Raw genomic sequence first — 13,726 nt, forward strand, 5'->3', positions numbered from 1 at the left:
GTGTGTGTGTGTGTGTGTGTGTGTGTGTGTGTGTGTGTGTATATATATATATATATATATATATATATATATATACACACACACACATATATATATATATATATATATATATATATATATCTTAAAAATCAATAAAAATATATTTTTTAAAAGTACTGCCTCCTATGTACAGAGTATTGTTGTCCACTATTGGGGCCCAAATCCCAAATTTTATCAGCCTCTCTTCCACCACCCAAATAAGTATGTAATCTAAGAACAAATGTTTGCTTTGAAAATGAAGCTGCAAGACAAATCTCTTAGTTCATCCCTGCCTTGCCCTCCGCAGAAGGCACTGCTCATTTTTCCTTCAGGCAACTTTTGGAGCTGCCACTGCTGTGGTGGTATTTGGGGAGAACACAAACCTTATGTTTGTGTTCCTTCAATCAACCTATAATCTAAGTGGAAAGTAAGCAAGGTGGCACCCCATTGGCGGTGGCATGAACTGGACTTTGGCTCTGGGACACACTGATCGCCTTGGAGCCAGGAGAGCTGGCCCAACTGGACCCTCTTCTGTGCTGCCCCGGCCTGCCCATGCTGGGCCCCTGAGGTCCTGGGCAGAGAGTTTCCTCCCAGCCTGGTGGCAGGGGAACTTAAGAGGGTCATGCCAGTGGTTGGCAAACTGCAGCTCTCAAGCCACATGAGGCTCTTTGGCCCCTTGAGCTTTTAGCAAAGGCCAGCTTAGGAGTACCTTAATTAAGTTAATAAAAATGTACCTACCTATATAGTTTAGGTTTAAACTATTAAGTTAAAAAAATTTGGTTCTCAAAATAAATTTCAATCGTTGTACTGTTAATCTTTGGCTCTGTTGACTAATGAGTTTGCCAACCACTGTGCTAGACCAGTGTTACAACCTGCAGTTGCCTTTCTGTGGCCCCTGAGCCCAGTGCTTCAGCGGGGAGGCAGTGGGGCTTCAGTGAGGGTGAAAGGGAGTAGAATTTGTGATCCCAAATATGTCTTTTTGGCATATTGATTATTTTAGGCTGGTTATTTTTAAGAAACAGCAGACATGGGAAAAACTCTGACAGCTGAGACACTTAACGTTTATAAAGAAAACATTCTACTGTAGGAGTGTCTCCCTGTCTATACTAGGAAGGGAAGGATGACTAAAACTCTAGAAGGCACCTACTTAGATCTGCATAATAACCTTACCCTTTTTTACTGTGCTTTCCCTGATAATCTCCCATAACCAATCACCCTCCTTAACTTTTCACTTTTCTATTAGCTGGAAATTTTTTTTTTAAGGTGACAATTTGGGCCATTTTGGGGAGTTCATTTTTCTGGCTCTTTCCCATGTATACAAGAGATATACATGTTATTAAATTTTTGTTTTTTTCTTGTCAATTTGCATTTTATGACAAGGAGGTTCTCAATCAATAACCTTGAAGAGTAGAGGGAAACTTATTTTTCCTCCCCTACCAAGGCAGCAGCACCTGTTGCTAACACCGGCTCCTGGCCCAACTCCACAGGTCCAGGGAAGATGAGGATGGGCAGCCAGTGACACAGGGAATTTTCTGGAAAGAAGATGCAGAAGCTGAAGTCACCATGGGAGGCTCTGAGTCCAAGGAGAAAATGGGCTCTCTTCCACACTGGATGGAGGACAGGATGGTGCGGGGCTCCGTCCCTGTCCCAGGGGGAACCCTGGTGGGAAAATGCAAGTAGTGTCACAACATCAAGAGGTACAAGTGAATGTGAGTCCAGAAGCATTGACAGGAAGAGCTCGGGTCAAGAACCAGCCTCTGGAGTTCAAGACCTGGATTTCAGTCCTGGTTCCACCGTTTGCTGTCTCTGTAACCAGGCTTCGGTTTTCCTATTTGTGAAATGAGGGAAGAACAGGAAGAACAGTACTCATATCACAGGATACTGTGAGGAGTAAGTATGTCAGTAAGTACACCTAAAGTGTACAGAACTGACAACTTGCAACCATGTGTTAACCGCTGTTATTACTTCCAGGAGGAGGGACAGCTGCACTCTGAAGTGCTCAGGGGAGCTGCTATGAAGAAGGGAATCACTGGAACTGGGTTTGCACAAAAGGTTAGGATTTGAATGGAAGGGACTTACATCAAGGGATTAGAACACTGTGTAAAAACAAACAAACACATAATTTTGTTATTGTTATGCTGCAATGAATTTTGTCTCTTCTGTCATACCCAATTAGGGCTCTAGGTAAAAGCTATGAGCACCTACTGTCAATTTCTAATGGTGGGAAAGAGAGACTCATTGCAGCTAAGTATTTCCACAGTGATTTATAAATATAATAATAGTAAAGGTAATAATCAACATGAAGCATTTGCAACGGGCCAGGTGTTGTTCTATATACTTTACCTATGTTTATGATCTCAATTTTTCTCAAGAGTTTTAAGAAGTGTTTTATTTATTTTTTTAACAATTCATTGGTAGGCACAGGGCGGTTGGGGGACCTAGCCTATGGTGACTGTTAGGAAATGGTGGAGAAAGAACTTGAAGGAGGAAGTTGAGCTCCAGAACCTTTAATGAATTTAACCCTTTAATAAGGGGAGGAGATAGACTTTCCAGGGTGAAGACTGGGGAGATGTTGTGAGGCACCCAGGTTTTGGTATCCTTAAAACCATATCATGTAGGCTACTTTCTCCTCTGTCCCTGGGTATTCAATGTGCTGGTGTTGAAAGCTGGGAAACAGAATAGACCACATGTGTCAAACACAAGGCCCGAGGGCCAAATCTGTCCCGCCAGGCCTTGCAATGTGGCCCGCACCGCGCTGTCATCACTGCACTCCGCTGCGTTTCCATCACAATGACAGTTTATGACTGTTCAGTAAACCATTCGGCCCGCGATTTAGGCTGGATTTTAGATTTTGGCCCCTTCTCTGATTGAGTTCGACACCCCTAGAATAGACTAACCAATCTCATGATTCCAAACCATTGCACCAAATGTATATAGCTACCAAATTAATAAGTACAGGAGTAATTTCTCAGTTCTAGCAAAAGCATTTCTAATATGTAACAGTTGGTTTAAAAATATTAATTTTTTCTGGTCATATCTCATTTTACACACTCACATTCTGTTTTGTTTTGGGTGGCAAATTATGCTCAGAAACTAAAATTGTCTTTGCCAGTAATTTATTTAGCACAGGATCACTGCGGGAATTATAATAATTTCACAAGTCAGTGTCTCTCAATAAGCCAAGAAAGAACACACTTTGAATGAATTTGCAATTGTTTCAGCAAGCAGAGTTTAAGAGAAATAAAGTACACATTTAATTTGAGGTGTACCTTTTTATGAGTTGGTTCTCAGGAGAGTGGGCTTACCCATTGCAGTGGATACCCAGCGGGCAGCACAAGAGTGAAAGCTCCTTGTTGCTAGGGCAGGTTGCTAGGGAAGGAAGGTGCAGGTATTGGCAAGCAAGATCATCTCCTTCATGGGGTCACTGCATGGTTTTCACCATTGTCAGCAGGTGAAGCATCAGTTACCCAGGCAGAAGCTAATACCCCAGGGTCTCAGAGAGCTATTTAGGTCAGTAAAGAGTCACTTGCCCTGACTTACACTCTGGTATTTATAGAGTAAACGCCCCTGGTCATCATTGCTTCTCCACATGTTCTTTATGATTAGCCCTCTCCGCTCTCCCCACTCCCCATACCCCCACCCCAAACACACACCCTGTGGGCTGCTGAGTGCTTACTAACAACCACAGATGTCAATGATGATGACACCCTATCACAGCAACTTCACTCACATAGAAAACACTTGACTTCGTTTTTGTCATAAGTGGACCTGAAATCATCTCAAACCAGTATGCAACACACTCACACATGCACACACCCACTTCTCCACATATAGACAGTCTCAAAAGTGGCTTAGGGTTGTGCATTTTACTGGCTGGTTGGATACTAGACCTGGTCTGGAGACAAAAATATGAATTAAGGTACCTCAGGAGGACTTTTTCCAGAGCTCTGATTCTTAGGTTATATAGCAACCTGAGATGGGGAGGAGAGGTAACTCTTGGAATAGGTCACACTCCATTTGTCATTTCATGTTCTTGACCCAGAAAAAGAAGCTGGTTGGATGCAGTGGCTGGAGCTTTCACTAAGTAAACAAATAAAATTAATGGAGCATAGTGTTTGGCTCTGCACATGTGTCTTTCCATCACAATGTCATATGTCATGAATGATACCGGGAGTTATAAGCAAGATGAAGCAAACGCAAAACAATCTGTCATGTGAAATGCAGATTTATTCATCATGCAATACTTTCGACCAGATAGAAACAATGAGAGGTCCTTGGGAGTTTATAATAATGATACTAGATTGCAAAGATTATTACAGTATTTGAATAAGTGAGATGCTTTTATTTACTCTTTACTGTATGCACTGCAAAAAAAATTAGAATATAGACATATGGCTAAAATGAAGAGACGTTAGATTTAAAAGATGCAAATAAATTTGCACCTTTTCTCATAGTTTATTCATGCTGTTTTAATTCTGTTGAGTTTTATTGCCAGTTATTTTAAATAATCTTTTTTTTCTTTTGCATTTACTATAATAAATGGCCTATGATAGTTTTGCTTCTTGATGCTGATCATTAGAATTAGAAAGATCTTTGTATAGAGTTTTAGAACTCATACATTGTCATGCTAATTCAATAACTTTGTGTTAGAACCTAGAAATCTCAATCTAGTCAGTTTTGTGTTATTAAATAAAATAGAATTCCTAAGTTGTTGCTTCTATAAATGATCAAAAAGAGTTTTCGCACACTGTAACTAGTAGTCAAAGAGGTTATGTAAATAGCATATGTTCACACTGCTAGAATTCTGGCCCTCTCATTGTGTCATGTCCCTTTTCTAAAGCATTTTTTTGGACTCATAGGGGGATAATAACTAATTGCATAAAAACTCCTCCTTTAAGCATCCGTTTCTAAGTTTATATAGTGAAAAAGTAAATATATTTTTTTTGTGTCATTGGAATTAAATGGTTAAATAGGTTAAAATATTTGTAAGACTCTTAACAGATGGCAAATATTTCAGTGATCAATAATTATAGACCACTTTGATAAAGCAGTCCAAATAAAATAACAATATTTTAGGGTAGTAGAAAAAAAATTAAAAGTTTTCTCTTTTTTCTTTGAGTATTTTGAAGCCTTAACAAAGCTTCTAGACGTTTCTGTTCTATAACTTCCTGGTATATAAAATTAGTGCTATTTTGTTACATATAAATGAAGTAAGCCTCATATACGAATTTACATATCTGATATCTAAATTTACTGTTAGGTTCCCTGGCAATAGCTACAATTAAAACTGTGATTTTGCTATCATTTCTATTTATTTAATGATTCAAAGCATTACCAGGATTGCGAGTGTTAGTGTTGTTCAGATGATATCCTCTAGGAGGGTATAAATAAATTTTGGATTTTGTTGATGTATATTATGCTTTCTAATCCTATAACACATTAATTCATGTATTCTATAGTGTACTTTGATATATTAAAGGGCAAGTTCCTACTCATGATCCTTTTCTTAGATTTTTTTTTTTTGGAGTATTCTTGAACATTTAATTTTCCAGATGAACTTCAGAATCACCTTAAGATCCACATAAAAATCCAATTGAGATTTTGATTGTGTTTGCATTAAATTTATGGGTCAATTCGGGGAGAATTTATAACTGTATAATATTGAATCTCGCCAACCAGAAAATTAGCATGATTCTTACTGATTTACATATTCATTTATGTCCCTCATTAAATAAAGTGTGCATTACACAGGTTTTTTTTTTTTACATTTCTTATTAATTTTATTCCCAGGTATATCATCTAGAACTAGGTTTGACTGAAAGTAAAAGAATCTCAAAGTACTAGTAAAGTAGATATGAAAGGAATTCATTTCTTTTCTACATGAAAATATCTCACTAAGGGCTAGTATGGTAGTTTTGCTGCACAGTCTTCAGGGCCCCAGGATCCTTCCACATCGCCCTGCCATCTCTAAAAGTGTCAGTTCTGGTCCTCATGATTCATGATAACTGCAAGAATGGTAGCCAACATATCTGCATTCCAGGGAAAATGATTTAGGAAAAGGTACACAAAAAGAAGGCAGGGATAAGAGCCAGGTGCCTTACAAGGAAGGCTTCTGGAAACTGATACAGGATAATTCCATTATATCCCACTTATAAGCCATTGGCTAGAATAAGATGTCACATGGCCACCCCTTAATGGCAAGAGAGTCTGAGAAATATTTTCCTTATTTTGGGACACTATGAGTAAGTAAAAGATTCAGTATTATGTAAGTATGGAAGAAGGGGAAAATGGACATTGGGGGACAATAGTAGATTCCACCACAGTAAATAGGTTCTAATTTTTGTTGCTATTATAAACACACATTATTGGCATGTGTTATTTTTTCACGCACCTTTTATGTAGACAAAGAAAATCTCAGTTATAATTTGAGAAGTAGCATCTAAAGATATTCTATCTGTGCCCTAACCAGTTTAACTCAGTGGATAGAGCATGGGCCTGTGGACTGAAGGGGCCCAAGTTCAATTCTGGTCAAGGGCATGTACCTTGGTTGAGGGCACATCCCCGGGAAGAGGTGTGCAGGAGGCAGCTGGTGGATGTCTCTCTCTTATTGATGTTTCTAACACTCTACCCCTCTTCTCTATAAAAAAAATCAATAAAATACATATTTTTAAAAAAGATCTTATATCTGATAAAATGTAGAATTGTGCTATTGTGCAGTTGATCAAATAGCTCCCCTGATGGAGTTCTAGGGTCATAACATACAATTCAACTTGGTGCTCCCCGGGGATAGTTCTGCATTCTGTGCCTATTTGGACTTGCCAGCATGTCTGCGACAATTTAAAGAATAGTCAGGCCATATGGTACCCTTTTTGTTGACCCCATCAGGGGAGATCAGGCTGGTAGAATTCTGGGAAACACAGGAATCCACCATTGTCCTGTTCTGAAGTAAATGCCCTTGAGCAGAATTGAACCTGGGACCCTTGAATCCGTAGGCCCATACTCTATCCACTGAGCCAAACCAGTTAGGGCTTTATATTTTCTTAACAGTTTGTTTTTTGTTTTTGTTTTTTTGTCACCAGCAAGTTTTTTACCCCAAGATTTGTTTTTAGTCTTCTGTCTCAAACTTGAAACTTGTATATTCATCTGTCATCTGGGCATCTCCTGGAAGTTTCTGGTATTAACACTAATCTTGTTCTTTTTACCTGCTATTCCCTGTCCAACATCATTCTCTTTCTACATGCCCTTTGCCCAAAGGCAAAACTAGCCCATCTTCCTTTGAGAACTGGGGCTCAAAAGAAGAAGAGTATTATTTGCATTATGCACAAATGCCCATCAATGGGAGGCACATTGTAGCAGAGGTTTTTGGTAATACATGCACACTGTAACAAAAGTAAAGCCAAGGATAAATATAGAAAGTAAACAAAAATCACACATAACTAACCCTCTATATTGAAAGTAGAAAATGTTATTTTCCCCTCTCTCTTTTTTCTTTTTCCTTTCTTTTTTTTTCTTTTTCTGTAAACTTGCAAGATGACTGTGAGATGGGGTAGATTAATTTGCATAGCCCTTCTGTTAAGTCACATTTTCTGCCACCTGCAACGTTCAACTCCTTCCCATATCACTAATCTCAACTACTGAACTGATGGAAGGATAGTCTACAAACAGGGTATCTGCCTAGGGAACTATCCCCAGGTGAATATTTATGATATTTTTATGTAGTAAATAACTTTTTGAGTTTTTTAGAAAGACAAACCAAATAAAAATTAAAGCAACAATATGTTTTCCCCATAGACTGATAAAATGGCTCAAAATGTGTTGGAATTGAAATGAAAATAAATTACCTCAGGACTTGCAAAAGCTAAACTAATAACGACAGTACCAACATATGTAATGAAAGATTAAATACTCAATTATATTTTGGTGTGTGGAGATTTTTGCCTGGAGTTAAACAAAACCAATTTCTCATAGGCATCATCATCTGAGGTGGTAGGGCTTAGTGGTGAGGATACGAGGCTCAGTAGTCAGGCAGAGCTGGTTTGTAATCTCACTTTTCCCCACTTCATACAGACTCAAATGGATTACTTGTTCCTGCTAAGACTCAGTTTTCTCATGTCTTGATTGAGGTTAATAACAACCCTTTTCCACCTTGTAAGCCTATTTACATAAAGTAAACCAGTTGAATATTTCAATTTGACAATATTTTGTTATAATACTTGAGAAAAACTCAATCTTAAAATAGAGAAGAAGCATTCTTATCATGCAATTTATAGAAAAATGTATACACACACTATCTTCATTGCTTGTCTTCCACTTACTTTCAACTAACTGCAGTCCATTTTTCCCCCATCCATCACTCACTCTTCTTACAAATGTTTGCAATGGGAACATGTTAGTCTTTATTTTTTTCATGACTAAAGTATTTGACAATAATGTGCACTTCAAAAATTTCTCTCCTTCTTGATATCTATGACTCAGGTTCTCCCATATCTCCCACGAGATTCCCTCCTTCTCTTTGTCCTTTAAAAACCAGTGATCCAAGGTTCTATTCTGTTGTTAGACCTCTTTACTTTTTATTTCCCATAGATTTTATTTCTTTTATTTAAAAGTATCTTATTGATTTTTACAGAGAGGAAGGGAGAGGGATAAGAGAGCTAGAAACATTGATGAGAAAGAAACATCAGTCAGCTGCCTCCTGCACACCCCCTACTTGGGGTGTGCCTGCAACCAAGGTACATGCCCTTGATCAGAATTGAACCTGGGACCCTTGAATCTGTAGGGCCCATACTCTATCCACTGAGCCAAACCGGTTAGGGCTTTATAGATTTTCTTAACAGTTTTTTTTTTTTTTTTTTTTTTTTTTTTTTTTTTTGTCACCAGCAAGTTTTTTACCCCAAGATCTGTTTTTAGTCTTCTGTCTCAATCTTAAAACTTGTATATTCATCTGTCATCTGGGCATCTCCTGGAAGTTTCTGGTATTAACACTAATCTTGTTCTTTTTTCCAAATTTCCAAATTTTTCTCTCCTGTCATCCCTACCTGGTTCCATTATAAATGTACCCTGTCTTGCAAGATTGAACTTTAGGGTCACCTTTGATTTTTCCTTTTTATTACCTTAAACACCCAATTGGTTATCAAGACCTGTTGATTAATAGCAACTTTAGATAATTAGGAAAATATATTTAGTCTCTCACTTCTCCAATCCAAATATAATATTGCTATCAGAGTTCTCCTTGTAAAATCCAAATTTAGTCATCCTACTTAAGTACCTGTGGTTGTCTCTTGTCTTCCATCAGATAGTTTACAAATCTTTTTAGCTTGGTAGAGGAAACATCCTCCATGGTGTGGCTTCATGATACATTTCAGCCTCATTTGTGGCCACTGTCACTGCAATGAATATTACTATCACAGAACTGTCTGCATTTCCTGAATAGATCGTGTAATATCATACTCCATTTCCTCATGTTAATTCATTCACATGGGCATTCTTTATTTCCATTTGGGTATGGAATAGATTAAGGAATAAAACATTCTTTAAGACACAGCTCAGATGTTATTTGCTTTATGAAGTTATCCTTGAGTCTCAATTTTTCCTTCTAGTCTTTTATATTGCTTTCTTATAGAATTTATCCTATTGAATTATAATATTTGTGCACAGGGGTGGTGGTTCCCTCAGCCCAGCCTGCACCCTCTCCAATCTGGGACCCCTTGGAGGATGTCTGACTGCTGGTTTAGGCCAGTCAGACATCCATCTCACAGTCCTGGATCACTGGCTCCTAATTACTCACATGCCTGCCTGCCTGCCTGGTTGCCCCTAACTGCTCTCCCCCTCTCACTGGCCTAATTATCCCTCACTGCCTCTGCCTGCCTGTATGGTCACCCCCAATTTCCCCTCCCTGTGCCAGCCTGGTCACTCCTTACTGCCCCGCACCCCCTTGCTGGCCTGGTCACCCCCAACAGCCCCCTTCTGCTGGCCTGGTTGCCCCTAACTGCCCCCTCCACCAGCCTGGTCACCCCTCATGGCCCCCCCTGCTGACCTGGTCTCCCTAGGTAGCCTGCTTGTTCAGTTGTTTGGTCGTCCCTCACTAACCCCCCTGCTGCCCTGCTGGCTTGGTCAGAAACAGCCATCTTATGATGGTCAATTTGCATATTGCCTCTTTTTATATAGGATTTTCCAACAACAGTTAACTTCAAATGTCTAGCCTCTGGCACAAAGTTTAGCTCTTGGTATGGTATTTATATACAGGGTGTCTCCCCTCCCCCCCCCCAAAAAAAATACACTTTAATAGCTTATATTTCAGTTGATGTTTGTTTATTTTCAGAATTAACCCACTGGGATTAATAATTTTTCAAAGTGTGTATGCTTTTCTTGGAACACACTGTATATATACCAACCAGAGGATTTATGAATAAATGGGTGATATCACTTAATTTTCTTGTGCCAGACAGTCATTTCCTTGTATATTTCTAACACAAATTTTCAAGCTAAAATAAAAGTGTATGGCTTTGTAATAGAAATATGAATGTTTCCTTTTTAGTGTTTTGTTGTTTTTAAAGAAAATGTGTTTGTAAGATTGGCATTAATAAGAGAAATGCTGAAGACTTGATTACTTCTCTCTTCTCCTCACCCCCAAGCTACTGTATTTCCCCGAAAATAAGACATCCTCTGAAAATAAGATCTAGCGCATCTTTGGGGGGAAAAATTAATATAAGACACTGTCTTATTTTCGGGGAAACAGGGTAGTTACTGAATTCCTAGGTTACTGATTATAATACTTGTGGCAATGGTGATTTTCATCTTGTTGAATGTGAATTATAGATTCAGGTCCCTAGCTAAATCAAGGTTCTTTTTTTTCTGATTTAAATTTCCACATCATGAATAACTCCAAGTTAGCACTTGTATTGTGCTTAGTCAAGTTTTTTTGGCTTCATACATGGTCTTGTGTACTTCACTAAAAAATAAATGCATTAGCTATTTAGAAAATTTTAGAGTGGTAGGTGATTTTAAAAAAAGCCTGATTAAATAGAACAAACATTGGCTTTTTATTGGTTATTATTCTATTTTATTCAAAGTACCCTTTTAAAAAGTATGCCTTTTTCTGGGTTAGTGAGCAGAAAAATGATACTTGTTAAAAGTTTGAAATTCAGTGATTTTGTTTATTTGTATTTTGTTCTTTGAATGATCCCTTATTATTTCACTAAATAAATGGATTAAAATTTAATTAAATCTTGATTGAAAAACATTTATGTTGCCTCAAGTTTTTGTCACTACCAGCAATGCTAATGTGAGCTTTGTTTAACAAAAATCTGTTCTCCAACTTTCAGATTTTTTCTAAACTGATAGAGGACAAATGGTGTCTCAGAGTAGTTTCAAAAATTTATTTCCATTATCAATGCTCAAGATCAACTGAACATATTATATGTTGAAAGAATATTTGTATTTCTCTTTCTATGAATTGTTCATATATCCTGAACATTTTTCTATCTAATTTTGTGGGGGTATTTTTTTTCCTGTTTTTGAAAACTATTTAAATACTAAGGTTTTAATGTTTCATTAATGATAAAGTATCATATGAGTTGAAAATATGATATCTAAGAGGAAAAATATGATGTATACATTGAAAATAATATATGTTTAAAATATTTTTCTGTTTTTTTATTTTTTTATTCTGATCTTGATAGTATAAAATTTTACCATACATAAGAGAATTTAAAATTTACTTATTTAAATTTAATATTTTATTTAGTCCAACTTATCAATCATTTTCTTATTGCATCTTGTTTTTGAGTATAGCTAGAAGAGCTTTACCCAGACCCAAGTTAAAGAAGAATTTAGTCATGTTATTTTTTTAATACTTGAATAATTTTATTTTTTACATTGAAATATTTTATCTATTTAGATTTCATTATAGTGTAGAGGGACAGAGTCAAATTCATGTTCTATTATTTTGCTATCCAGTTTTTCTCAATACTATTTATAAAAATATCCATATTTTCCTCAGCTGTTTAAGATACAACCTTTATCTTGTGTTAAATTTTTATATGACATTAGCTCTATTTCTTTTTTGTTTTTAATTGATTCCATTGGTTTGACAGTTTATTTGTGCTCTTAGGCCATATTGTTTTAATTACAGAAGGCATATAATATATTTCCTATCCCCAGTTGCCTTTATTTTTAGTACTTTAACAGCTATCCTTGCTTTTTTTTTTGTCTAATAAACTTTATATTCAACTTGTCTAATGGTAGTGTTGATGTACTTTTATTGTAAACATTTTGTATTGTTGTATTGTCAATCAGAGAGCTAGATACAAAATGTCTTAACAAGCCAATTAATTAGGAGTCATTTATTGCACGCAGGTTCAGAGCAGAATACCTTTGTCAAATTCTGAACTAACCCAGGAAGGGGTACTCCCTTTTTATGTCCTTCTAGGTCTTTGTGTAAGTTATTTTTGTAGACAGCTTGTAGACTTGAGTATATATCATATCTAACAAACACCTGTAGCGTTGAATACATAATGAACAAACACTTGGCATAAAAATATGGGAATTTATTATCGTATCAGCATACCAGCCCCTTTAGATGGCTAGCTTGCAAGGTCAGACAGTCAAGTTTATCTTTTCTATTATTTATGTTAAAAAACAGTTATTTTTATAGAATAAGAGACCATCTGAAAATATCAGAGTTAACTTAAGAAACTAGGGACTAGCAAGAAATAGCAGAGAACTTCAAAACAGCAGTTTCAAACAGCAGTTTTCCCTAAGGAGGGGTCCTTACTATGCTTCAGTATTTATAAGCTAAATCATTTCTTAAATTCACTCCCTCAAATCCAACAACACTGCTTTTGTCAAAGTCAACAATCTTATGTTTCACTGTCTGATAGCCAATTCTCAGTTCTCCGTTTACTTGACATATAGATAGCATTTGACACAATGGGTCGTTTCCTCTTCTTCGAAACCCTTCCTGGTTTTCAAGACATCACTCTCCGAGGTTTTCTCCCACCTTACTGGATTCTTCTCTCACTCTCCTCTCCTGGTTTTTTTTTATTTTATTATTTTTCAAATGTATCTTTATTGTTAAAAGTATTATAAATGTCCCCTCTTTTTCTCCATTGACCCCTTCCAGCCCATACTTGTCCCCAACCCGAGACATTCACCACCCTCTTTTCTCCTGGTTTCTGTTAATCTTCAGATCTCTAGACTGTGGGGATTCCTAGGACTCAGCATTTTGACTTCACTTTTGTATCAAAGCTTACATAGTGTTTGGTGATCACATCCTGCCTTATGTGTTAAGATGCCAAGAATATGATGATCACTCCTAAATTTACATCTTCTGCGTAGGCATCTCTCCCAACTTCTAGCCTCTGTATCCAAAAGTTTTCGCTTGGATGTCTACACCACCACTTAGATTTCTAAGAAGCTCAAAATAGCACATCCAGAACTGCAATTCTGATCTTCCAACCACAAACCTCACATCTCCACTCCCTTCTTTTAGTTTCATAAGCGACAATTCTCTTCTTTCAATTGTCAGCCAGAAGTGTTGGAGACAAGATTGACTTTTCCACTAATATTCTGGCACAGGTCATTACGTCTGTCCCCTGGATTAATAAGGTAGCATTGTCTCCCTATTCCCATCCTTGCTGCATTTCACATATGCTAAAAAAAAAAAAAAAAAAAAAAAAAGATAGAGTTCTGTTGTTTGATATCTTCCAAG

Source organism: Pipistrellus kuhlii, unplaced genomic scaffold (genome assembly GCF_014108245.1).
Source record: "Pipistrellus kuhlii isolate mPipKuh1 unplaced genomic scaffold, mPipKuh1.p scaffold_m20_p_8, whole genome shotgun sequence".
NCBI lineage: Eukaryota > Metazoa > Chordata > Mammalia > Chiroptera > Vespertilionidae > Pipistrellus > Pipistrellus kuhlii.